Source organism: Cavia porcellus, unplaced genomic scaffold (assembly GCF_034190915.1).
Source record: "Cavia porcellus strain 051 isolate PalLab524CR breed Dunkin Hartley unplaced genomic scaffold, mCavPor4.1 scaffold_2, whole genome shotgun sequence".
Taxonomy (NCBI): Eukaryota; Metazoa; Chordata; class Mammalia; order Rodentia; family Caviidae; genus Cavia; species Cavia porcellus.
Window position 1 is genome coordinate 65,918,881 of NW_026947485.1, and position 27,218 is coordinate 65,946,098.

Genomic DNA, 27,218 nt, shown 5'->3' on the forward strand with positions numbered 1-27,218 from the left:
TTTTTTACACTAGGGAGACAATACGATATTTACAAATGTGAGTTTGACTTATTTCACTTATGAGTATGGGGTCAACTTGCCTCCATTTACTTATCAAAGCATTAAGATTATCCTTCTTTGTAGCTGAGTAATATTCTAATTGTTAAAAAAACCAGCCACATTTTTTTAATTCATTCTATGGTTGACGGGCATTTGGGTTGTTTCCAAGATGTAGCTATTACATAGTGTGCTGCTGTAAACTTGGGTACACATATATTGCTGTACGATGACATTTTCAAGATCTAATCCAAAAATGTGCATTTTAGCTGAATATGCACTTCTCAGATGAAGAAATACAAATGGCAAATAAATACATGAAGAAATGTTCAACATCACTGGTCATTCGAGAAATGCAAGTTAAAACAATGTTGAGATTCCATCTCGCTCCAGAAGGAATGGCTGCCATCAAGAAATCAAGCAACAATAAATGCTGGTGGAGCTGTGGGGAAAAAAAGCACACTTCTCCACTGTTAGTGGTAGTGCAGGCTGGTGCAACTACTGTGGAAGTCAGTGCAGAGATTCTTCAAAAAACTAGGATTGGGAGTCCCATTCAACCCAGCTATTCCACTTCTCAGTATTTTTCCTGCTTCTTTATTTTATTTTTGTATTAGTACATATCTTCAGTATGTGTTTATGTTCCTTGTGTAGAGCTGGTACTGTATGTCACATATCTTAGTTTCTTATTTATTAGTTTTCAAATCATTTCCACATGTATCCTGTTAATTCAGTTCATCATCAAATAATCCCAATGAAACACTCTTGTTTAATCCCTCCCCAGCTCTTTTTTCAGCGGAGGATGACCATGCTGGGAAGAAACTTGAGTAATTTGCTTGAAGTCACACCTGAGTGGCTGGACTCGACTCAGCTTCCACGCCGTCCTCTCTGATTTCTCTTTATCGGCATCTCAGTGTTTACTTTCCATTTCCTTTTTACTCAGTCTGTCTTAGTTGCAGTCATGAAGTACAAAAAGGGCTGATAGACAGGGAAGCTGGGAGAAAGAGATTTGAGTGTTGATGTGATCAGCTTCTAGTGAGGGTCTGCTTTCTATTTCAAAGATGTCTTCTGTCTTATTACTGTGTCCTCCCGTGGTTGAAAGGTGAGGGAGCTCTTTGGGGTCTCTTTTAAGGGCATTAATTCTGTTCACATGGACTCTTTCTCTTCTGACCCAATTGCCTGTTATCATCACACAAGGAGTTAGCATTTAAATGCATAGATTTTGGAAAACACAAGCACCCCTGCCCCAGAGGTGCCAGGCAGCACTGTGAAATTTTTGTGTATGCCAGGAAAGGGAGCTGTGTACTTCCACATGGGCCAGTCCTTGGTGCGCTCCCCGGACTGAGGAGAAAAGGAAGAACAGGGCTGGGGTGATTCTCTTGGACAAATGCTGCATGCCACAGAATAGATGATAAATTTCCAGAGTTTTTCCCTAACCTCTGTATGACCTCAAATCTGACTGCTTCCTGCATGAGGCTGCCTTCCTGAGGCTGTCCTTTGCTAAGCACACCATGTTGCTGAAATCTTTCCATCAGATGCACTGCTCACATTTCTTGCACTACCATTTAAAATCTAGCAAGTGTCAGTTGAATTCTTCAAAGCATTTTTCCTAACTTTTCTCTCCTGTTAGAAATGCAAATTGATGCAAGCTTTCAGAGGAAATGTTTGGCAGTATCTCATAAAGCTGAAGATACACAAATTTCACAATCAGCAGTTCTATTCCTAGGTGTATGCCTGAGCGAAAAGTGTGCATAAAGGTCAGCAGAAGACATACACAGCACTATTCATAGCACATTTATTCATAATACTGACCATTTAGAAACTAAGCATGTCTTAACAGTAAAATGATAAATCGTGGCATGACCGCACAATGGAGTATCATTTGACAATGGTGTTAAGCAAATTCAGATATGGATGAATCTCACAAGCATGGCAAACTAAAGAAGCTAGCATAAGCACACACTATTTGGCTTCATAAATTTAATGTCTGTTGATAGAAGTCAGGACATCAGCTACCCTTCCTGGGAGGAAGTACAAACTGAAATGAAGCACGAGGGAGCATCTGGAGACCTGGTAACATTCTGATTTTTGCTGTGGTTCTGGTCAGTTAAGGGTGTTCAGTTTGTGCACTGTACAGTGATGATATATTTACTTCTCTGTGCATATATCATATAGTAATACAGCTGAAAGTACTCATCTTTGCCCGAGGTTCATCTAAATATACATATCTAAGGACTTACATATCCCACACAAGAGTATGTGGACTTAAAGTCCCTAATCCACTGTCTTAAAAAAAAATCAAAATAAAGCATGTTATCTTCCAGCTGGGACAGAATAGTGTCTTTAAATTGTTCACTTCATGAGATACCATGTCAGGGCCATCCCACCATACCACACCACACCAAGATCAGTAATGGAATTATGTAAATACAATAGCTGGTCCTGACGAAACAGCAATTATATGTCTTAGCAGCTGTGTGCTCCTGTTCATGTTAGATAATTAGCCAGAAAATTGTTTGCATAATTATTTTATGGAGCATTTGGTGACTTAACCATTTAACTCTGAAGACTTATCCAAAAGTCATTAAGCCATTTAAAGTGGGGAATATCACAGTTGGTGCTGTTTCAGCGAACTTAACAAAACCCAAATGGCTTTGGAATTCCATGGATCTCTTCTGCATAACCAATCATCGCAGCTGGCAGGTTTGAGCTGGCTTTGCTTTTTAAATTTTTATTATTTTCTCTCTAAAGGATATGTGTGTCAACTCTTTTAAAATGATATACAACCAAAATGAGTCCTCGGGCTTGCCACTGCTCTCTCTGATCAGATGAAAGTACACATGAATCACTGCTGTGGTTATTAATTCCATGTGCTTCATCCCCTGCTTGTAAATCGGAAGCATGAAGAAAGGAAAATTGAGAGGTAAAAGCAAAGAAGGGGGAAATTCCCCTTTGAGAGTGTGTTGAAAAATACTTTGGGCGCACCAAAATACTACCAAACGTGTAGCATTTTGGCACCTTTTCTGATACTGCTAATGTCATAATAACAATGTACTTGATAACATGAAGTCTCGACAGGAGGGGATATTTTCCTTTTCTTTCTTAACTGGTAAAACACTGAGCTAAATTACCAGTGACGGGATGTTGATCGGTTAGAATATTAGACCTGGGGTTGAACACTCGCATCAAGTTCTAACTTGGTCCTTCGTGTAGTATGTAGTCTCACAAAGGCTCAGCCCTTGCACCTAACATGGGAACACTGGAAGCAATTCCAGTAGTCCTTGGAGCTCTGACTAGAAGCACACTACAGGCACTCACATCTCAGTTCTGCCCTTCCCCAGCTCTGTGACCTTGGGCTTGTTTTTACTTAACCTCTGTGCTTCTGGTCCGATTTCATAGTAATTTTAACTTCATCTGGTGGTGGAGGACGCATGACTTATTCACTTCGTGCCTCTATAACAAGCTACCTGAGACTGGGAAACTTATAAACAGCAGGGATTTCTTTCTCATAGTTCTAGAAGCTGAAAAGTCCAGATCAAGACCCACATTCTGACTTTGTGCTATTCTCACATGGTGGAAGAGAGGGGACACATGTCCTTGTCCCCTCAAGCCCTTTCATAAAGTGCTAGTCCCATTCAGGAGGGCTTTGCACTCATGGCTCAGTCACCTCCTAAAGGCCTTATTTCTTAACCTATCATGTTGGTGATCACATTTCAGCTTACAAATTTGGGGAGAGGGTGCACATTCAGACCACAGCAAGTTTAAATGGACTATTACATGTATGAGGAGCACTTAAAACTGCCTGGCACAAAATAAGCACATTGTAGATGATTTCTATTATCATTTTTACTTTGAGCTGTTGTTTTGGAGGATAAAATAAAACTATGCATAGGAAAGTGCTTCTTAAACTGTAGATCCTACAAAAGATGATTGCCATGATCCTCTTGTTCCTAAGGATGGCTTCGAATTCTCCAGGGAATAAATCAGGATAAATTAAAAATCAAATTTACTAAACATATTTTTCAGGTTAGTACCCCTTAGGGAAAAAATCTGACTGCATAGCTGCCGCTAATTAAGTCTTCATGGAGACCGCTGCAGACACGGCTCAGCTGGAAGATAGCGACCAAACAGTTAAAGAGAATGAGAGGTGGGGAACTACTGCTCAAGACACACAGGATCTGCCATATTTAAAACAGGCCTTGAGAGTCAGTGCTAATAGCTATATGGTTATGTTTCAGAGTGATGAAAATGTTCTAAAGCTGATCATGGTGATGGTCACATAACTCTGCGAATATACTAATTCCATCGGATTGCACACTGTACCTGAGTAAACATTGTAATATGTGAATTATAGCTCAGTCACGCTATTAACAAAAAAATAACAACCCCTTATACTGAACTCATGTCACATTTTATAAACTGGAAAGAATGCATTTGATCTCTTTTGGAGTGGCATTTGGGTGCCAACACTAGGGCTGAAGGCCGCAGTTCTGGCACTGACTTTGTAAGTGATCACGACAGGGACTGAAGACTCTAGCAAACTAACATCCCTTAAGATTCTGGTCAGACAAGAAATACAGTCAGTATCTTCCTTTTTTTTTTTCTCTTATTTTTTCTAAAGAAGAGAAAGGTTTGAAAGTCAAGGCCACCCCAAGGTTATGCTCTACTTCTGCTCTCCGAACAGGTCCAGGGGGCTTTTCCCACAGGTGCAGATGGCTGGGTGGTGGAAAGTAGCCCAAAAGGCAGAGTTCCTCCTGAGGAGAGGAGTCTGTCGTTCTTACAGTACACCTTCTTCCAGGACTCTGAGTTTTCAAAGGGCCTTTGAAAGGAGACAGCCCTGTGTGGTGGTGAAGGATGAGAAAGGGGCTTTCGATGGAGCTCCGGACACCCTGCCTCCCCTTCAGTCTATCTGTTCAGACCTGGGCTGGGAGCTCAAGCCTCCACCAGAGGCCTAAGCTTCAGTTTCCAACATAAATAGCAAGAAGCCATCATAAAGTGTTCCACAGACATGGACAAACAAAAGCTTGGCAAAAAACTCCGGACGCAAACCACCAGCCTGTTCTCAGTGATGGAAGGACGACTAGCCTGAGAGGATCTCTGGAGGCTTGCAGGGGCCAGTTTGTGCCAGTTTCCAGCTTCGAAGGGTATTTGAAAGCTTCTCTCTCAGTGGGAGTGGAAAAAAAATCTTCAAAGACAGCAAGGTCCTGAGATGCCCTAGAGGACAAGCCTGGTCTCTGTTTGGGCCACTTTAAGCACCTCAAAGTGCATGCTTCCTATGCATGGTGTTCTGGGGTGATGAACTTCGATTAATAGTCTAGCGCTGTTAGTTTTAGTCAAAACTTTCAAAAAAAGGTCAAGTTCAAAGATGCTTTAAAATGTTGAGCTGGAGGATAAAAATTTGAGGAGAAACACAATATTTGCATAGTCTCTAAGTATCTCCCTACAAAGTTTTTTATTAATTACAAAGAGGACAACACCATTAAGAGTAGGAAGCTATAATAGGGCAAATAGATACCAAGGATGATAACAGAGAGAAATAGCCAACATATCTTCTGGGGTTTTCCTGTCAAATATATATAACCTGAAAACAGTTATGAGCAAATATCAGGAAAATTCAAATTAAGGGATATTCTACAAGATAGTTGGTTTATACTCTTCAGAAAACATCAAGATCCTAAAGGACAAACAATGACACAGGAAAAGTTCAAGATTAAAAGACTAAAGAGTAACCCTGATCCTGGATCAAATCTCTTTGCCATAATTCTATTGTTCAGATAGTTCTGAAGTCTGAAGATTAGCCTAGAAATAGCAATGTTTAATCCCCTAATTGTAAGAATTGTGCTGTACTCATGTAAGAATAAGGTCTTCCTCCATTTTGTTCCACAAAATGAACTATTTTAGGTAAAGAAGTATCATATCTTTATAATTTTTCTCAAGAGATTAGAAAACAGTATCAATGATGGCTACATGATAAAGCAAAAATGCTAATACCAGTGAAGGAGATGTAAGATCTTTTGCACTATAACTGTAACTCCTTTGAAAATTTGAAATATTTCAAAGTAAAATCATTGGAAAACTTTCTCGGGGGAAAGAAGTGAGATAAATCCTCAAGGCCTGTTGAACTGAGCTTTGTCTGAAGGCTCCATGCGGAGGTTGCAGATTTGAGTAAAGCATCTCTTTCCTATGAGGGCTCCCGTGCAGTGCAGGGTCCTGCTGGAGCTCTGGATTCCAGAGAAGTCTCTTCCATGAGGCTGCTCTGTGGGTTGCCAAACTCATCTCTTCCCCAAAGAGAGCCAAGCTGTTTAATAGATAGGAGAAAATGAAACACTCCCCTGACACTCAGCATTTGGAAAAATATCTAATGTGATAGAGAGGCCAGGGACCTTGTCCAAGGAAATTATTTCTTATCCTCTTTCTGTGTAAGGCACCAAAGAGCTCTTGTTATATGTTATTAAGATAATGAGATGCAGATGAGAACTTAAATTATACTACTATAGACTCTTGAAATATTTTCTTACTGGAGCTTATCAGTGTCCTCCCTCTTCCTGTGTACTTTTTTCTTTACCTACTTTATATTTATGAATTCATTTACTGCTGTTGCCTGGACATAGTTGGAGGACCTTAGGACTCTGTAATTCATCATTTGCCAAATGTTTTTAGAAATTTCAACTGAAGATTTTGCCCCCCACCCCTGCTTCCACCCTGAGTTGTATTTCTAACTGGTGGAAAGAAATCCAGGGAAAACAAATGAAAGGAAGAGAAAGAAAAAGGAAGCAGGGACTACGGGAGAGTTTATACTAATATGTCATTTAAACTTGTAACACACTGGAAGGTAGGTGAAAATAGCAACTGACAGATGGAGACTGAGGTTCAGAGAGCTTAAGAGGTAGTTAACACCACGCAAACCGCAGGAGCAGAACAGAGCTTCTTATCCTGGCTTATGTAACCCTGGAGACTGTGCTGTTTCCACCCACTGTTTAATACTGATCAAATCTGATTTGTTAATTTCTCCTTTAAAATTTTTTGTGTGTAATTATAGAGAGATTATGGTTAGCCTTTCTCTTGATTATAATTTTATTTTACAAAAAGAAGGATGGTAAAGTGTTGGTCAATGGATATGAAGGTACAGTTAGATAAGAGTCAGAAGTTATGCTGTGGTGTTACATAGTAATATGACTGTAAAAAATGGAACTACACTGGATGTATCAAAAGCTCGGAAAAAGTTTGGAGGCTGAGGCAGGAGGGTCCAGAAGTTTGAGGCCAGCCTTGGCTATATAGTGAATTTAAGGTTACATAGCGAGATCTTGTTTCAAAACAACAACAACAACAAAAAAAAAAGTCAGCAAGCAAGAGAGAAAGTAAACAAACAAAAAACAAAAAATTAAACAAAATATTTTGAATAGCTACCACACAGATAATAGCATTTGGGCGCAGGCTGTTTACTGGCTCATCAGCTTATTTTTTTGGCACAATTTTATGGTGTTGTACTTTAGTTCCAATCATGTTAAAACATAACCGATCAAAGGGGACTTCCGGGAGAATATGGCAGATAGATAGCAGCAGCTTTGGAGGCTCTCTGAGAAACTGCACTTAAAATCCAGGAATGGTGCCAGGCGAGAAATCCTAAGCAAGGGGAGATATACTTTGCTGACCCAGAAACAAACTAAACTAAGAGAAACCAACTGGAAACGCAATCCTGGTGACATAACAGGAACAGATAAGGTCTCAGCGCGGAAGCTGGACCCTGTGCCACTGGAAGCTGCGATTTGAATTTCCTGCAGCCGCTGCTGCATCCCAATTGGCATAGCAAGGAGAGAGGTGAGAAAGCTCTGAGAGTGGGAAGTGGTAAATGGAGTTGAGAGCTGGACTAGCTGGGAGCCCTGCATCGACCTGCGGTGAGTGAGTGGATTGGGGACCCTTCCATTAGAGTAGGAGGCTTCAGCAATGGACATATTGGGACCGGGCAGACTAGCCGGACAGGTTGTTGCAGTGACTTCAGTCACATATTCCCCTCTCAAGCGGGATTGGTGGGGAGTGCCTGCCTGTGTGATACTGCTAAGACCTAGTAGGCTAGCCCAAACCAGATCCCAGCACATGGAGGTGCACCCTAACAGTGAAGCCTTCGGTAGATTGACATGGAGGCAGGGGCTCAGCATAGGCTGCCTAGGTCTCTGTCTCCCTAGTACACTGCAGTGGGCGGGAACACCTAGCCAGTGCAATTCAAACAAACTGTAACCAACAAAGAAAGAAACTGGGCCTCCTATATTCACTTGTATTAAAGAAACAAAAAATATGGGAAGAAGGAGCAATAAGAAAGGGTCCTCGGCCCCCAATCCTGAGAAACATGCAATATCAGACTTGGCACCAATAGATATAAAACGCTATCTCCAGAGCCTCATAGACGAGTTCAGGAATGAAGTTATTAACAACCTGAAGCAACATATAAGTAGAATAGTTAGAGATATGCTAAACACTGCCCAAGAAAAAACAGATGTGGAATGGAAGAACAGAAAAAAAGGGGAGAATTGTTTGATGGAGAAAATAGAGAAAACATAGAATATGTGAAGCAGGTTCAAAGATATTACCAGGAAACTAAAAACTCTATCAAAAACTGGCAAAACAGCTTGAAGGAAACTAAGGATAGATTATCTGAACTGGAGGGCAGATTTGTAATATGGGAGCATGAAATGAAAAACTTCTTAAAAATAACAACAACAACAACAAAAAAACCAAACAGCAACAATACAAAGGCTAGAAGATGATAAGAGGATCTATAACTTAAGAATTAAGAACATAAAAGAAGAAGTAGGGACACAAACAAATGGACTACAAAAGCTATTCACAGAAATAATCCAAGAGAATTTCCCTAATTTTGCAAATGGTAAAGATACTCAGATGTACAAGGCATACAGGACCCCAGCCACCTACAACCCAAACAGAGCTACACCCAGGCATATAATAATCAAAATTCCAGAAATACAATATAAGAACAGAATATTAAAAGCCGTCAAAGACAAGAAACAGATCATTTACAAGGGAACACCCATCAGAATTACAGCAGACTTCTCAGCACAAACCATCAAATCACAAAGAGCATGGGGGAAATAATTCAAGCTTTGAAAGATAATAAACTCCAGCCAAGACTGATATATCCTGCACAACTATCCCTAGAAATTGATGGAAAAACAAGGTGCTTCCAGGATAAAGAGGAACTAGGGGAATTTGCAACCACTAATCCAACTTTACAGAGAATACTGCAGGATATTCTAAAAAAGGAAAATACCAAGATTCCAGAAATAGTGGCAGAGAGGCCACAATGAATGGAGCAGAAAGCAAAATGAAGAAGACAAACTGACAGCTAATGACAGAAAAAGAGCTCAACAGAAATGAGGCAGAAAAGCTCTTATGGTAGGAACAGCTATTTTGAAGAAAACAAGACATCATAATAGCTAGTGCTGATTTAGTATCATTTTGTTTTGAAGTCCCATCAAACTTGTATTCTTCTGTCTCCATCAGTCTTAAAAGGTTGTATCTCATTGGATTTTATTATATATGATAATATAAGTAAAAACTTTTATAGACAAGGAGATTATACAGAAACCATTGTTCATTTTCTGTTAATTGGTTCTAAATGCCCTGTAATAATGTCATTCTCTTGAATGGTTTTATAGTGTCTTGATATGTTTGGTGCTATAGTATACGAAGTTATACTCAAAAATTTCAAGGAAGAAGACACTATGGTAACTATTTTTATGTCAGGATATCTTGTGGTGAAACACTATTTTGCTTAAATGATTATGTTTTGACCTGCGCTGTTCTGTTGTTATGCCCTCTTTTATCGCAATCCCCCCTCTTTTTTATTTACTTTTTTCTTTTTATCTTTTTAATTAAGGGAAAAATAAATTTAAAATAGCAGGATACATTATAGTAACCTACTTTGATTTCCTATTAACTTGATTTGAAACCCTGTATAGCCCTCACCATCTTGTTTTGACTGATTTTCCTCTATTCTGCTTTGCTTGATAGTACCAAGTTCGAAAGTATAGGCAAAACTGTGAAAACAATAAGATTCATTATGACGCCCATTCCGGTTGACTATTATCTTCTTTTAAAGTCCTGCAATATCTCCAATGCTTTGGTTTTATTCTTTACTGTTTTGTTCAATTTTATTATAACTGGCAATTCTTCTTAAAATAGCAAGAGGCAGTATGGTAACCACTGTTGATCACCTTGTATTTTGTTTTTACATTATCTATTATGTCCATCGTTTTGATTTGACTGACTCTGTTCTGATATGTCACATTTGGTTTTACTCTTTTCAAAAAAAAGTAATAAGAACTGTGGGAGTAATAAAACCCAAAATGTATAATTGTCATTGTACAAAAGAAAAGAAAAGAAAGTGCTCTAAAGGTTATAACTGCATATATGTTTAAGTGTGTAAGATAGATAACCATATTACTGAGTTTTTTTGGATCATTGAACAAAACTGTTTGCACTCTCACTGTTTGAAAGTCAACTTTATATGCTTCAATTTTGTAACTTGAACAACTATTTCTAAGATGAGAATATGTAATCTATTAACCAGTGATTTCTTACTGTTTATTTTTTAAATTTTGTATTACTTGTACCCTTTTTCTGTTTTTTATTTTTCTCCTTAAATAAAAAAAAGAAAATATTTTGAGTAGTTTTCACTATAAAATGAAAAATATTTGAAGAGGCAGAGATATTGATCCTAATTTAAACACTACACAGGGCTGGGGATTTAGGTCAGTGGCATAAGCACCTGCTTTGCAAGCGCATGGCTGTGAGTTCAATCCTCGGTACTGATAAAAAAAAAAAGTCTAATTTAAACACTACACAATGTATACATGTACCAAAATATCACAGTGTACAAAGGTATAACTTTTATGCTTTTATGTACCAGTACAACATAAATAAGTTGAATTGTCAAATATTATTCATAACAGACTTGTAAAACTTTAAAAATATTTAGTCTACTTTTAAGTAGTCTGATAATTAAATATACAATTGTTTTTCTGTATTTTTATTGTACTATGTTTATATGAATAAAACTTTAGAAGGAAAATACCTTTTTTCTACTTCAATAAGAAATTTTGCAATATTCTTTTAAAAATATGGCCTTAAGAATATTAATTACGGGGGACAATTTAAGTATCTTCCAACCTGTTAATTCTAAAGTTAAATTTACATGAGATATGATGAAAAGTGTGAATTTTTAAATTTCAAAGACTGTATTAAGAAAAGATACATTGCCATTCATTCCTCAAAATATTCCTTCCTGCTTTGAACACACTTTTCCCAACGTCTTTGCCACTTTTGGAAGCAGTTCAGGGCCTCTTGTTCCACGAGTATCTTTAGTTGTATTACTGTGGTTGCTTCAGTGTCCTGAATTTGATCAAAATGTTTCATCTCGTGATCATTTTGACTCTGAGGAAGAGCCAGAAATCTCACACAACAGATGTGGTGAATAGGTAGATGAAGACAGACCATAATGTTTTCGATTTTTCAGAAGTTTCTACAAATGATTGATCAATAAGGGGTGATTGCAAACTATGAATATTTAAATTTTTAAAATGTATTACAATAAAAGACATACTGCCATTAACCTCCCCCAAAATACTCTCCCTAACTTTGAACACACACCTACCTCATCATTTTTAGCAATATGTCTTTATTGTGTTTAATTATTATTTAATCAAGCACTGCATTTTTTGGTTATCCTTTATAAATATGAAAGATGGCAGTGGGCATAGTCAGCTCTTAATCTTTGTGTGCTATATATCTGCATTATCTGATTTATTTTGACTTTCTTATAATCATCCAAATAGATTGGCTGAGGGTTGATAGTTTTACTTTCCTATAAAACTTAAGAAAAGTTGATTTACTGGGTGACTTACATGTGGTTGTATTTTAAGACATAGAAATGACCATGAAAAGGAAGGCCAAGACTGTGAGCTAAGATCTATTTTCCTTGTTTGTGAGCACACAGCTCAGCTGCATTTCCTGGAATTCCTGATTGCTGCTCTGAGTCCCATCACCATGGGAGTCAGAGTGAAGTGTACAATCCCCAAGTCTGGGCCAGGAGAAATCTCCATTTGCATTGCTCCATGCTCTTTCATATTCTGGTTCATTTGCTGGCAGCCTTCATATATCCTTAAAAGATGTGGACGATGGCAAAGTCTCTCCATCAGTCTGTGTTTCCAGTGACTCTGTGGAGCAGAACAATGGATCTACCTATTCTATCTATCTGAAATCATTTTGGACTAGGATAGAAGCAAAAATTAAATTTCTACTGGGCTGAACTATTACATGTATAAATCTATTTGTTACTTAGCTGAAAATGTCCAAGTCATAACAAAGACACACTGGAGGTCCCTTTTAGCTGTAAATTCCAAAGTAAATACATATTGAAGTTACTGAAGTATCCCTAACATATGGAGGAAGGGAAGCCTTTATACACTATCAAAGGGGATGTGAATTGGTCTAGCAATTATGGGAAACAGCATGGAAGTTCTTTTAAAATTAAAAATGTAAATACCATATGATTCAGCTATTTCATTTCTGGGTATATACTAAAAGGAAATAAAATTAGTTTTTCCAAGAGACCCTCATGCCCATATTCATAGCAGCTTTATTCACAATAGGCAAGATATAATATTGAATGGATACAGAAATGAAAAAGTATACATACATAAGTATGTTGTATACATGAATATTATTCAGCCACAAAAAAGAAAGGAAAACTCTGTAATTTACAACAATATGGATGAACCTGGACAGTATTGTTCTTTGTGAAATAAACCAGACAGAAAGAAAATAGCATAGGATTCTATCTCTATGTGGATCTAGAAAAGTCAGACTCATGGAAGCAGAGAGTAGAATGGAGGTTGTGATGGGCTGGTGCAGAGAGAAATGGGAAGATGCTGGTCAAAGATTACAAACTTTCAGTTATAATATGAATGTATTCTGGGGCTCTAATGTACAAGTGGTAACCATAGTTAACAATACGCGTTGCATACTTGAAACTTGAAAAAGGAGAGACTTTAAGTGTGTTTACCACATACACAAAAGCAACTATATGAGAAGATAGATATGTTAATTAACTTCATTACAAATTCATGACAGCTAAATGTCCTATAGCACCGCAGGACTGATATGTCCCTTGATGGGAATCCCTAGGTGACTGTGATATGGCTTAGATATATCATATTCCCCAAAAGTCTTATGTGTTCAGAAGTGGGCTTTAGGAAGGTGATTGATTTATGGGTTTCCTATGCTCATCAGTGAATTGATCCATCTGTGAATTCATAGCTCAGTGTGCTGCTCGACATGGAACCTGGTTGGAAGCTGTGTTGCCGGGGGCGTGCCTTTGATATGTGTCTCTCCTTGGTTCCTCCCTTCCCACTGCTTCTTAGATGCCATGGCATGCGCGTTTTCCTCTGCCATGCCTTTCCACCCTGCCATTTCTGCCTTGGATACAACCAACTACGAAAACTGTGAGCCAAAATAAAACTCTTTTTAAAATCGTGAGCACCTAATATTTTGTCCTAGTGCCTCATGGTTTCTGGAAGGAGAGAGAACATTCTCAAGAGCCTTCCTGGTCTGGAGTGCAGTGGCCACCATCTGAAACCAACAGGATAGTGCTAAAGGAGAAATTTTAATCGCTTCTGAGGAATTCCTTCCTGTTTTTATGTCCAGGCCCATAATCTCAATTTTGTTCCTTTTGGCTCTGATAAACTCGTATGAATTTCTTTACGATGAGCATTGTTATGCAAAAGGGAGCACCAAAGGGTGCATGGCTTGGAAGCCAGGGCTAATAAAAAATAATGCTGCATTTATCAGAGCAACCAAAATCTGAATCTGAGTATTGTATCAAGTAAATTAAATTGTGGAGTAGTATTTTAGGCAATCTAGGCTGGGAGTTTGTTTGTAAGTATGCAATATCTACCTGACAGGGATTCATAAATGTCAGCTTTCTGGACAAAATATAAGTCACCATGATCTTATAGGATTGCTTCAACATAAAGGCTTCATGAGGTCTACGCTTATCTTCACTTGCACTGGTATAACCTGGGTTTCCAGGCTGCCAGTTTTTCTTTATCTACGGAAGCAGTAATAGAAACATCTATACATAATGAAAAGAAATTGTGATTATGACATCAATCCATTGTCCTTTTCATCTCCTTGTATAAATAGCATACTTGAAGAAAATGAACTTCAGAGCCGGGTAGTAATGGGAGTCAGTTTGAATTCTATTTCTTCCTGGCTGTGAGATATTGACTAGCTTCTTAAACTCCTCCTTCCCTTATCTGTAAAATGGGTTAGTTACAAATATTCCTCGAGGGTAGTTAAATAATGCAATGCATATAAAGTGTTATACAAGCTTCTTAACACATGATAAACTCCAAATAAATGATAAATAAATAAATCCTGGAATCAGTGCAGATAAATAACATCCCATGATAAAACAATATAGATCTTGAAGGAAGGGAAGAACAGTTCAAATCATATATGGTTTTTCTATTTAAAAGCTACATGATGTCTAATAAGTAACAAGTTCTATAAGCTTCATTGTAAAATATAATAATAATGATGATTCAGACCTAAGTCTTTTTTACTTTAAAGCTTATGCTCTGAACTACTACGCTGCAGCAATGAAAATGATAGCTGTAGTGTTGATATTTGTATTGTACTTTGTAGCTAAAATGATACCTAGAATAAATTCCATGTGGGCAGATGTGGTAGTAATAGTAGAAGTAGTTGCCGTTATTATAGTTGTTACATTCTTATTCATCATCATCACCATTATTTTGGTGTAGTAAGACTTCCCCCAGAGTCTCATACGTGTTGAAGGTGATTGAAGGTGGTACATTCTTCAGTTAGTCCCCTGACGAGTCCAAAAGGGCTGTCAGCAGACACGGTTCCTGGGGCTGTGTCCTGGAAGGGTATATCTCCCTCCCTGCCTCTTCCCTTCTCTCTGCTTCCTGGCGACATGGCTGATTCCCCTTTCCTCTGCCAGGCCTCCATGCCATCCTGTTCCTGCCTCAGAACCAGCCCATAGACCAAAATCATGAGCCAAAATAAACCTCTCCTTCTTTAGATTGTGAGTGCTGGATATTTTGTCTCAGTGGCGCAAAGTAACTAAGACAATCATCATCATCTAGGGGTCTAGGATAGAAGGGAAGGTAAGAGCTACGCATTCAGAGAAGATCAAAGATCACTGGGATTGAACTGACAGGGGCAGAGCACTGCTCAGCCTTGGCAGCAAAGAAACTGAGCTATACACAATCACCCCAGGTCAGGTTCTTTCTCCCTTCGCTGGAGAGAACCACAAGAGTGAGGAATATCCGGATTTGTTTACATGTTGCCTCACTGATGAAAGAGAACCAAAAAGGCCTCTTTTAGGTGCTGAGTTCTCAGTCTGAATATCTAGTGAAATGATTAAGATACCCGGGTTCTGAGCCATTTAACCTAGGACCTGTCATTTTGAAATGCTGATAATACTAGCTACATCTGCACTTCTAGTAGGGACCTAGAACAGTGCATTTTTTAAAAAATCAAATAACGTGACTTAATTTAGTTGCTGGTTAATCCTGAATTCTTCTAAGTTTTTTTTTAACGTTATAATTAACTATTCACATGGATAACTTTAAATCTTCCAGAGGCCATGAATTCTGGGAAGAAATGTCCAGTGAACTATATGACCAGATATATTATAGTCTTTACTGTTTTAGTCTCAAACATCCTGGGTTTTTCAATTTTACTTTTGGAGAGCATAATTTCTAGGACCTAACTCCTTGTCTGTTGAATGGTGGAGAAATGGTGGGAGAAATAGTGCAGGGTGGTCCCTGCAGGAGCATTTGACCTCTTACTGTTAACAACTTTTCCTTACAAACACAGTGATGGCCACTCACCAGGTCTCTTGCTGAGGACACTGTGCAACTCCTTACAGAGGAAAATTGCTGGCATATGGGGAATGCCAAGGTTGTCTCTGTGCCCTTAGTGTCAAGGAAAGTGCCCTGTGAAGTTTCAAAACTGATGCAAAAAGCCAGCACCTTAGAATTCCCCCCAGCATAGTCTGCTTAGCCTCCTCTCTAGGACTCCCCAGACTGGAATGTGATCTACCCATCGGGGGCTTTTAGCATGCTGGGGTTGGGAAGTGCAGCCTGCATAAGCGTTTCTCCATACTGTCTACCAGCCAGCCCCAGGGGGTATATTTTAGCATTAATGAAACTCTAGCCTCTTGTTTTGTGCTTTCACTTCACATTTCCCTTCATCCCTAATCCACATCATCATCACTCACTGCCTTTATTAAGCGCCATCTGCCAGACCTTTGTTTGTCCACGCAGGACTGCAGATGGGTGCCACTCCTGCTCTGAGGTGGCAGGAAGCTACTGCCTGAGCACTGCAGTCCCAAGCGGCACCACTGGTCTTACACCCACATAGGCACACGCTGCCACTTTTGCTCACAGCTTACTATTGTCAGCTGGTTAATAGACAACTGTTACCTGAGATTAGAAATACATTAAAGCCATTTCCCAGTCTGGATTCGTCTTCCAATTTAAGGGGGACCGCAACTGGGGAATTCAGGTGCAGGGGATTGGAGTTCCTTTGTGCCTAGAAGTATGTTGGTAGGAAGAACACTGGGATGCCAGTCTGGAACAAGGAACAGGATGAGAATATACCACTCTGAGAAGAGCCAGGGAAGAGGGTCTTTAAAGTCACATAACCTTCACCCAGACCCTGCCTGCCTCTGCCTGCAAGACAGTTACAGGTCCAGGTCCAGTTCCAGGTCCAGGTAATAATCCCCCAAGTGGAGCACAAATAGAAAAGACATTGAAAATATTGTCAGTGTGGGGATGGCATTTCTTGAGCTGCAATGCTGCATGCCAGATGGGAAAATGGATGACTGTGATGCTGAGGCCAAACAGCTCTCGCAGTTGTGTGGAACCCAGGCTTTCACGCGGCTGTGGAGAGAGTGTCCAGCTCTCATCCACCTCTCATTCCCTTCCAGCAAGCTTGGCGACAGCCCTGAAGGTGGAGTGGCCATTGGGCACCCCTGCTGTTCGACTTCACTCTCCCAAGGGCACTGAGAAAAATAGGGAAGAGATGAGGTGAATATACCATTTTCCTGAGAAGAGAGGTTTTCTGTTGGGCTGCTTTTAGAGTGTCAGCAATTTTAATGTTGATTTCTTGGGACAAAGCCTGAGGTCACAATGTGTTAGTTTCTAACACAACCTTATATTCCCTCACACTGCCTGCATCAGTTGGATGACAGTGCCATCTTAACCCAGATTTCTCAATGACTTATTTCCTGTTCTGATTCTGTGTGAAGAAGTGATAGTTATCCTGTCTTGCTTTGCAAATAGTAGAAAATGCTATTGTCTGACTTCTGGACTAAAGAGTTCACTATTGGGACAGCACAGATAAAGCCTGGTACTGGGACATGGTAGCTGAGTCGCAGAGGGTGTTGTTTATGAGAGCGCTGTAAGTAGTGATCAGAGGATGACAGGAGAGAGCTATAAAAAGAACTAGGTGTAGTCATTTGGGGTGGAATGATGAGAAAAATCTAACTGTGGTGCCCCTACACAACATAACTAAATCTCAAATGCATAAAGATGTTTAAATAAGTTGATGCTTTAAAGTCAAAGGAAAACCAAACACAGACTAATACAGGCAGGTGTTTGCACTAGAAGGTGTGGACCTGACTCACAGCAATGACTTTCAAGACCCCCAGGATGGGGCGAGTGGGAATTGCTCCTTTTAAAAGTTTAGAAAATTTCATCTTGCTCTTCTTGTAAAGGGAAAGCAAGTCTGTCCTTGAGAGAACTTGTAAGATAGTCTTAAAAAAAAAACCCTCTGAAAACAATTAAGTGCCACAAAACTTTGAAAGAACTAAGATCAACTTGGTGTTTGACAAAGCTAATGTAAGAATGGTAATCAATCCCTTGGCGATGGAAATTTTAAATTTAAAATAAGCTTCAACAAAGCTTTTGAACCTTCAAACGCTTTATGCTTAAGAAATTAATGGGTCCCTGAAGAAGTCACATTTCCTTTTCTGTTTCTGTAATATATACTTCAATTACATTAATCAACAATGCAGCAAAATAACTGACACCAACCAACTTCCAAGTCACATTTCTAAATGCAGCCTTTCTTCAGCAGAGGTCTAGCATTCTCGAATTGCTAATTGAAGTTTATATAAGCAGGAATAAATATTTGGTGAAGCTGGATTTTCCCATCCTCTTGTCATCCTTTGCTAACCCAGAATAGTTTCTCATCTGCTTCCCCCTCTGTCATTTCTGTTGAGTGTGATAAACTATCTGGCTGACAGAGATATCAAATTAAAACCTCCCTCTGTAGTATCTATGAAGATGCTGAAACACCATCAGATGAATCTTCTTTCAAAGCAAAATGGAATTTTGTAAGACATATTGTTTCCCCCTGGTTTCCTATACTATCTTCTGCTCTGGACAAATTCAAAAACCAACATCACCACGTCCTTGCTTCTAGGTGTGGCTGACCTTGCAAACTGACCTCTACCGTCACTGTGCGCATGCTCTGCTTTTCCCTGCTGAGGTTCTGGTTTCACCTCACTTCTCTTAGGAAGTATGACCGCAAGATTCCTACCAACATGGTTTTTCCATTTTAATTCTTTCTTTCTCTCGCAAATGGAAACATTAAATGTACAAATTTTAATTTTGCTGTGTAATATTCCATAAAGCAAACAAGAAGCTTTTGGTGCTCAGTTGGGACATTAGCCTACTACTAAGTGGTCAATATTTATTGAGTGGGAGGTGATTTCTCTTTTTTACCAGTGATCCACAGAAAACATCTCCTGACATTTTACATATGGCAAGGATAGCCAGTCTTACTCTGAAGAACTTTCAGTCTCTCTCGGACATTTCTATTTTTTCCAACTTCTGTCTGTAAGGCAGAGATACTGAATTTCTTTCACTAAGGCCTTACTTATCATCTTAGTAAACAATTGATGAATTTATTCTTCCTGTGATGAATTACCTCTTCAAGAGACTTTCTGATTTAATAGAGAACCTTCTGAGAGGAAATACATTAGTTACTAATAATGAAAAGGCAGTATAAGATTTTTGAATAACTGTATGCTAGGTAGACCTCTGAGTTATGTCACCTCAGCAGCTTAGACTCATACCTTCAAAGGTTTATTTTTTTGTTAAACAATTCCAGGCTATCAACTACCAAAGGAGTGTGACGTATGGTTGGGACTGCAAAGGCTATTGTGGTAGTCTGACATTTCTGTGTTCCCCAAAGGTCAATCAGTGCGTTACAGGTCTGGGCCCCATCTTGGTACTTTTGGGAGCTGATGGCACCTTTAGGGGGTGTAACCTAGATTTAGAACTTTAGGTTATTGGCTGTCCTTTATGCTGGGGCTTGAGTAACCCCAATGTCTGTTTGCCTATATGTCTGTCTGTCTGTCTGTCTCTCTCCCTCTCTGAGTCAGAGATGAATGTTTTTTCTCCAAGATGTGCTCCCACCATGATGGGCCACAGGCCCAGAGCAAAAGAGCCATAATCTTGGATTAAAACTTCTACATTTATGAGCCAATATCAACATTTTCTGTTTATATGCTGATCATCTTGATATTTGATACACAGACAGAAAAATGATTAGCACAGCTGTTCAATGCATTTTGAGATCTGCTTGCCAGAGGAAAATCAGAACATTTGATGCCTCCCAAACAGGCCCCTTGTACACTTGGTTGCATTTTCACTTTCCACATGTGCACACTTAGTCAAACGATGGAAATCCACAAGTCCACGGTCAAGGCTGACGGAGCCCGCCACAGTCTAACACCGCGGCCCTTTGCTACAACCAGATTTTAGGGTTTTTTTTTCTCTAGTTCTGAGGAAGAAGGCAAGACTTGTACTCTTTTATTCCATGCCTAGAAATAACTTTTGTTTTTCTATATGTGTATTTTGGTTACTTTGTTGTACTTAATTAGATTGACTATAGATATAAATAGGCAAGTTGGGTGAAAATAGCTGCCCACATAATTAATTACCCACAAAGAGAAATTGGGTTCTTATCTTCACAAGGATTGGCAACTGGTCTTCACACAAAGGCCTCTTTAGGTGTTAAGGAAGGAAACGGTGTACATTTGGGTACCCAAACTGGCCACAAGCGAAGCTCAACACTTCCACAATTGCTGGGAAAATGAGATGTTACATGTTCTTAGCAGGAGCTGACAATTAAGCTGAGCGAACAATTGTGAGAGGCAGGGAGTGGGGGTTCATGCTGCTCAGCCACACGCCTCAGGTGCTCAGTGGAGTGTGAGGCCGAGGGCCAAAGCTTTCAACCACCCAAGAAGCCGGCATCCTGAAACCTGCACCCCTATGGCATGTTATTCTGTTTATTATCATGGAGACTCCCTGTTCCTTCTAACTATTTCCTCTGGCATGATAAGGATTTTGTGAGGTGCCAGGGGAGATATAATTCATTAGAATCAAGTAATGATTTGTAATATTTAAACTATTCCATTAAACCAGGAAGCAGGTCAGAAACTAACCTTTAAATACAGCCAAGGGAGAAAGTCGGCCCAGCAGCTTAAAATATATATCTTTTGCAGGAAGCATGGGGCGTATAATTAGCTGTAATTTCTGCAACTGCACTCAGGCAGTGTTATCTTCTGATGGCCTGGGAAACCAAGGCTAGGGTTACATTCCTGGCTCCCACATCAACCTTGGTGGGTGGTTTTTTGGGGAAAAACTAAGCAAAGGAGCAAAGGAGAGGAGTGCACAGGGTGGGGCCGAAAGCCGGAGGAGCTGTGTGTGGGGAGGGCTCAGGGTGACAGCCTCTGTTTCTTTCGTAAGGAGATTCTGAATTTTGAGAATTACATTTAAACATATTCTGATTTTCAGTGTGATTATTTCCCCAAGACATTTTTAATGCTTAATATGTTGGGCAAAATCTATATTCTTTGGCTCCTGCTGGTAGCCATGGAGGAAGTTAAATGTGCTACCGTTAAAGAATCACTTATTTTTGGCTGTTTCAGCTAGCATAGAATTTTTTTTTTTTCTAGTGGGCAAGTCTGAGTCTGGCAGAGGCATTAAAAATTAGTAAAGGTGGAAATACTTTGAAACATTTGCTCTGTTCTCAGGGAAGCTGAGCAGAGGGGAGGGAGTCTCTCAGGAAGGCTTGCTGTGTGGAAGCATATGCACCAACAATGAGATTTCCGTCAGTGCCTCCTGTGGCCTTGAATTCTCCCCTCCAGCCATGCACCAAAGAGGAAAAAACCCAACTCTCCTCTCTGACGTTTGATCTAAGTCTTCTGAAATCACCTGGGAGGCTGGGGAGGCTCAGGTGGGAGCCATAGAGCAAACAAGGCAGCGTGGCAGTAAATAGATCTGATTTTTGTTCATTCCAGCCAAGCCTGCTTTAGTTTGTTAGGAAGTGGTTTCTCTTGCTGTTTTTCTGGAAATTGTCAAGTCCTGACTCCTCTTGCTCCCTGGACCACAACAAGCAAATAATCATCGAACAAACTGATGAACTCAGCCACCTACCCTTTCCTTGAGAAGAGTGACAGTAACTGGCATTTTAAAAAATTAACTCTTTTAGTTATCAGGGTTCTGCAGTGCATTAAACCTCTTTTCTAGCTACGTATTAAAATATTGCAGTTCATTTGGAAAGGAAGATACATGATTTTAGAAGATTTAACCTTTAAAAATAGTACATGCTTAGCCTTGCACCAGAAAAACCGAAATACTCTCTCTCTCTTCTGCTTCCAAGGATGATCTGCCTTTGATGGAGATCACGTTCAGATGTGTGTTATACTGATATTCCCCAGATAGCACATCTTGAATTACAAACTCGGGCATCTTCCAGGTACTGAGGAGGAGAGGATAAAGCAAGAAGGTGAACAAACACTCATTAGATGAGAAATGGAAACACAAGGGGCATCTTTCCAGGGACCTCCATTGCCAGCATTTATCTGACAACATCCACTGTATACAAATAATTGCCTGCAAGCTCTGACTTGGTCAGATAAATCTGCTCGCTGCCTCACAGAAACAGCCCGAGAGCATCTCGAGGAAAGCTCGCTTCTCTTCCGCAGCAGCTGCTCATCTCTAATGGAACAGCTCTGTGCTGTCCTCCAGCGCCCAGCTGCATTGTCCCAGCTATGAATAAATCATCAACCCTATTTTATTAATAAGGCTAAGCTAACAATACTCCCAACCTGGCCCTGCTTTTGCTTTCCAGCGGAGCCTCAGAAACGAGTGCCACACTGCTCTGCCCAAGCTAAGCCTCGAGGATGTGCCTCACAGGATCTGGGGTGAGAGGCAGGAGCCAGCTGTCAGCAGAAGAAATCTCTCTCTGAAGCCTGGGAGACTGCGGCTGATGAGAGAGCCGGCTTTCAAGAGCGCCGCTTACCTGGGACCGCGGCTGCTGCGTCTGCAATACCCCGTGAGGGGAAGCTGCTGTGCTGTCGTCTCAGGGAGGGAGCTTGGCTAGAGACACAGAACTCAGACACAGCTCACCCTGGAGTCTGTCCATCTGTCTGTCTGTCTATCTGTCTCTATCTTAGGAAGAAGTAACTGAGATTTTGTTCTTAAATTCTGCTTAAGAAATAATATTTTAATGTTGTTTACCCTCTTATAGAAACCTCCAATCCTTTTACTCCATTGGAAACAAGTAAAAATAGATGGTAAACTCTACTTTTCAGAACTTATCAATGTGGAAAGCGCTTTGCTATGTCATTAGTGCTGTTAGACTTTTCTGAGTTATGTTTCTTAGTGTACTAGTGTTTGCTTTTGGAAACAAATAATAGAAACCCAATTTAGAAATTAATGTAAGCAAAAAAAGAAAGTGAAAAGTTGTTGGTTTAATGAAAATTTAAAGAAGCAGTATGGTCTTTAGGTATGCGCTGACTTGAAGCATTAAAATTGTCAGTCTTTCATTTATTTTGTTTTTTTCTCTTCCTTCCTTTCCCCCTCCCTCTCTCCTACATCCTTTGTTCCTTTGAACAATTTTTTCCTATTTCACAATATTTATTGTACAATTCAGTCATTTACCCTTTTATTTTTCATGCCAGGGAGACAATACAATATTTACACATGTATGTCCCATTTATTTCACTTAAAAGTATGGTGCATACGTTTATCTAGAAATGTCTCAAATTTATCTTAATATATGGCTCAGTAGTACTCCCTTGTGTATGTATTTTTTAAATTAAAAGAAAGAAGGAGATTAAGATAAAAGAGGACATAACAACATAATAACAGGTCAGAACAGAAAAATTTAAGCAACATAGTGTTTCACCACAAGATAACCCAACATAACAGTGGCTACCATAGTGTCTCTTTCCTTGAAATATTTGAGTATAACTTTGTATATTATAGCATCAAACAAAACATGACAGTGTAAAACCATTCAAGAGAATGAAAGTACTATATGGTATTTAGAACCAACTAACAGAAAACGAACAATGGTTTCTATATTATCTCCTTGTCTATAAAAATTTTTCTTTATACTATCACATATAATAAAATCCAATAAGATACAACATGATAAACCAATGGAGACAGAAGAACAAAAGCTTCAAGGGACTTCAAAATAAGATGATATTATATCAGCACTAGCTATTATATTGTCTTGTTTTCTTCAAAATAACTGTTCATACCATCACAGACAATAAAATCAAACAACCCAGAACAGAACTATTCCAATTAATGAAAACATTATTAGGCTTCAAAGCAATATAATGGGGAATCATGTTTACCACATACTTTTACGTATTTTTACCATTTCTTACACTAAGGAAACTATTCGGTATTTATACATGTGAGTTTGATTTATTTTGCTTATGAGTATGGTCTCAAGCTGCGCCCATTTATTTATAAATATCTCAATGTGATTATTCTTTATAGCTGAGTAGTACTCCATTGTATAAAAATACAACTTTTTTATCCGTTTCTCAGTTGATGGACACTTAGGTTGTTTCCAAGATCTGGCTATTACAATTTGTGCTGCTATAAACATGGGTGCACATATATCACTGTGGTATGATACCTTCAGTTTTTCTGGGAAAATGCCTAGAAGTGGAATAGCTGGGTCAAATGGGACTTCCAATTCCAGCTTTTTGAGAAATCTCCAGACTAACCTCCACAATGGTTGCACCAGTCTACACTCCCACCAACAGTGCAGGAGAGTTCCTTTTTCCCCACAGCCTCTCTAGCATTTCTTGTTGATGGTTTTTTTGATCCTGAACATTTTTTCAGGAGTGAGATGGAATCTCAGTGTGGTTTAATTTGCATTTCTCTAATGAGTAATGATGATGAACATTTTTTTCATGTATTTTTTTTGCCATTTGTATTTCTTCATCTGAGAATTATGTATACATCTCAAATACCCATTTTTGGATTGGATCTTTGAATTTTGTGGGTCTTATTTTTTTAATTCTTTATATGTTTTAGACAGAAGTCCTTTGTCTGAGGGACAGTTCACTAAGATTTTTTCCCAGTTTGTGAGTTTTATTTTCACTGCGCTGGAGATTTCTTTTGATGTGCAGAAACTTTTTAATAAGATGTGATCCCAGTTATTGATTCTGGGAAGTATTTCCCATGCAGTTTGATTTCTGTTCATGAATTCTCTACCTACCCCTATGTCTTCAAGGTTTTTACCCAATTTGTCTTCCAATAAATTTAGTGTTTCTGTTTTAATATTTAGATCTTTGATCCATTTAGATTTTATTTTAGTACATGGTGATAGGCATGGGTCTAGTTTTAGTTTTCGGCATGTGGAAAGCCAGATTTTCCAACACCATTAAAAGATGCTATCATTCTTCCAGTGAACATGTTTGGCCCCTTTATCAAAAATAAGGTGGTTGAGTGTGTTTGTAGTTGTGGTTGTATCTTCTAATCTATTCCATTGATCTTCATCTTTGTTTTAATTCTAGCACCATGTTGATTGTACTACAGTTGCTTTGTAGTATAACTTCAAGTCAGAGATTATGATGCCTCCTGCCTTGCCTTTGCTACTTAGAACAGTCTTTGTTATTTTAGGTCTCTTTTAGTTCCAGATGAATTTGAGGAGTGATTTCTCTAGATCAATAAGATATGTTGGTGGTATTTTTATTGGGATTGCCTTGAATCTGTATAACAGCTTTTGGAGAATGAGCATTTTCACAATATTTATTCTTCCTGTCCATGAGCAAGGGACTTCTTTCCATTTTCTGAGATCCTCTTCACTTTCTTTTTTCAGTGTATTATAATTATAATTTTCCCTATATTCCCTTTCACTTATTTCATGAGAATAATCCCTAAATATTTCATTTTTTTGATGCTAGCATGAAAGGTGTGGCTTCTCTTATTGCTCTCTCTGTGATTTTGTTGTCAGTATATAGAAATGTTATTGATTTTTGAGTACTGATTTTGTATCCAGCTACATTGCTGAATTTATTTATTATATCTAGGAGTCTTTCAATGGATATTTGGGGGTCTTCTAGGTAAAGTATCATTTCATCCGCAAATAATTATAATTTAACTTCTTCTCTTCCTATCTTTACCCTTTTATTTTTCTTTCGTCTAATTGCTCTGCCTAGTATTTCCAGTACTATATTAAATAGGAGTGGTGATAAGGGACATCCTTGCCTTGTGCCTGATTTGAAGGCCTTTGCCTTCAATTTTTGGCCATTTAGTATGATACTGGCTGTTGGTTTGTCATAGATGGCCTTTATTATATTGAGGTAAAGACCATCTATTCCAATTTTTTGTAAGGTTCTTTTCATAAATGAGTGTTGGAACTTATCAAAAGCTTTTTCTGCATCTATAGAAATGATCATGTGATTCTTACTTTTGGTTTTATTGATATGGTGGATTATATTTATTGATTTACATATATTGAACCATCCCTGCATGCCTGGGATGAATCCCACTTGGTCATGGTATATAATCTTCTTGATGATTTGCTGCAACCTATTTGCCAATATTTTATTGAGGATTTTTGCATCTGTGTTCATTAGGGAGATTGGCTTATAGATCTCTTTTTTAGTTGGGTCTTTCTCAGGTTTTGGTACTAGAGTAATATTTGCTTCCAGGAATGACTTAGGAAGGATTGCTTCCCTTTCAATTTCATTGAAGAATTTGAGGAGTGTTGGCAGTAAGTCTTCTTTGTATTTCTAGTAGAATTCCACAGTGAATCTGTCTGGGCCTGGGCTCTTCTTTGTAAGTAAGGACTTAATTACATTATCAATTTCATTAATAGGTATTGGGTTATTCAGCAGTTTTACATCTTCTTGACCTAGCTTTGGTACTTCATATGTTTCTAGGAATCTGTCTATTTCTTCTGTGTTATCAAACCTATGAGATTAGAGGTTTTCAAAATAGGTGCTGATGATCTTCTGTATTTCTAGAGTCTGTAGTGATTTCACCTTTTTCATTCCTTATTGCATGAATTTGAGCCTTTTCTTCCCTTTTTAAAATAAGGTTGGCTAGAGGCTTATCAATTTTATTTATTCTTTCAAAGAACCAAGTCTTTGATTCATTGATTTTTTTGGAGTGTTTTCTTAGTCTCTATTCCATTAATTTCTGCTCTGATTTTCATAATTTCCTCCCTTCTTTTGGCTTTGGGCCTGACTTGCTCTTCTTTTTCTAGATGTTTGAGGTGTAACAGCAGGTTATTTATTTGTATTCGTTCTGTTTTCCTGATGTGGGAACTCAGTGCAATAAATTTCCCTCTGAGGATAGCTTTCATTGCATTCCACAGATTCTGGTAAGTTGTATTTGTATTTTTGTTTGCTTGTAGGTATTGCTTAATTTCTTTTTTAATTTCCCCTGTGACCCACTGATTACTCAAAAGTGTGTTATTCAGTTTCCATGTGTTTGTGGAATCTTTGCTGTATCTTTTATCATTAATTTCTAATTTCATGGTGCTTGTGATCCAATAACATACATGGGATAATTTCAACCCTTTTGCACTTATTTAAATATGTTCTGTGGGCTAATATGTGATCTATTTTAGAGAATGTCTGATGTACTGCTGAGAAGAATGTGTATTCTGATGTTGTTGGGTGGAACAGTCTGTATATGTCTATCAAGTCCATTTGTTCCTATGTGATTCAGTTCTGTTATTTCTTTGCTGATTTTCTGTCTGGTTGATCTGTCCCTTGGTGCCAATGGTGTGTTAAGGTCTCC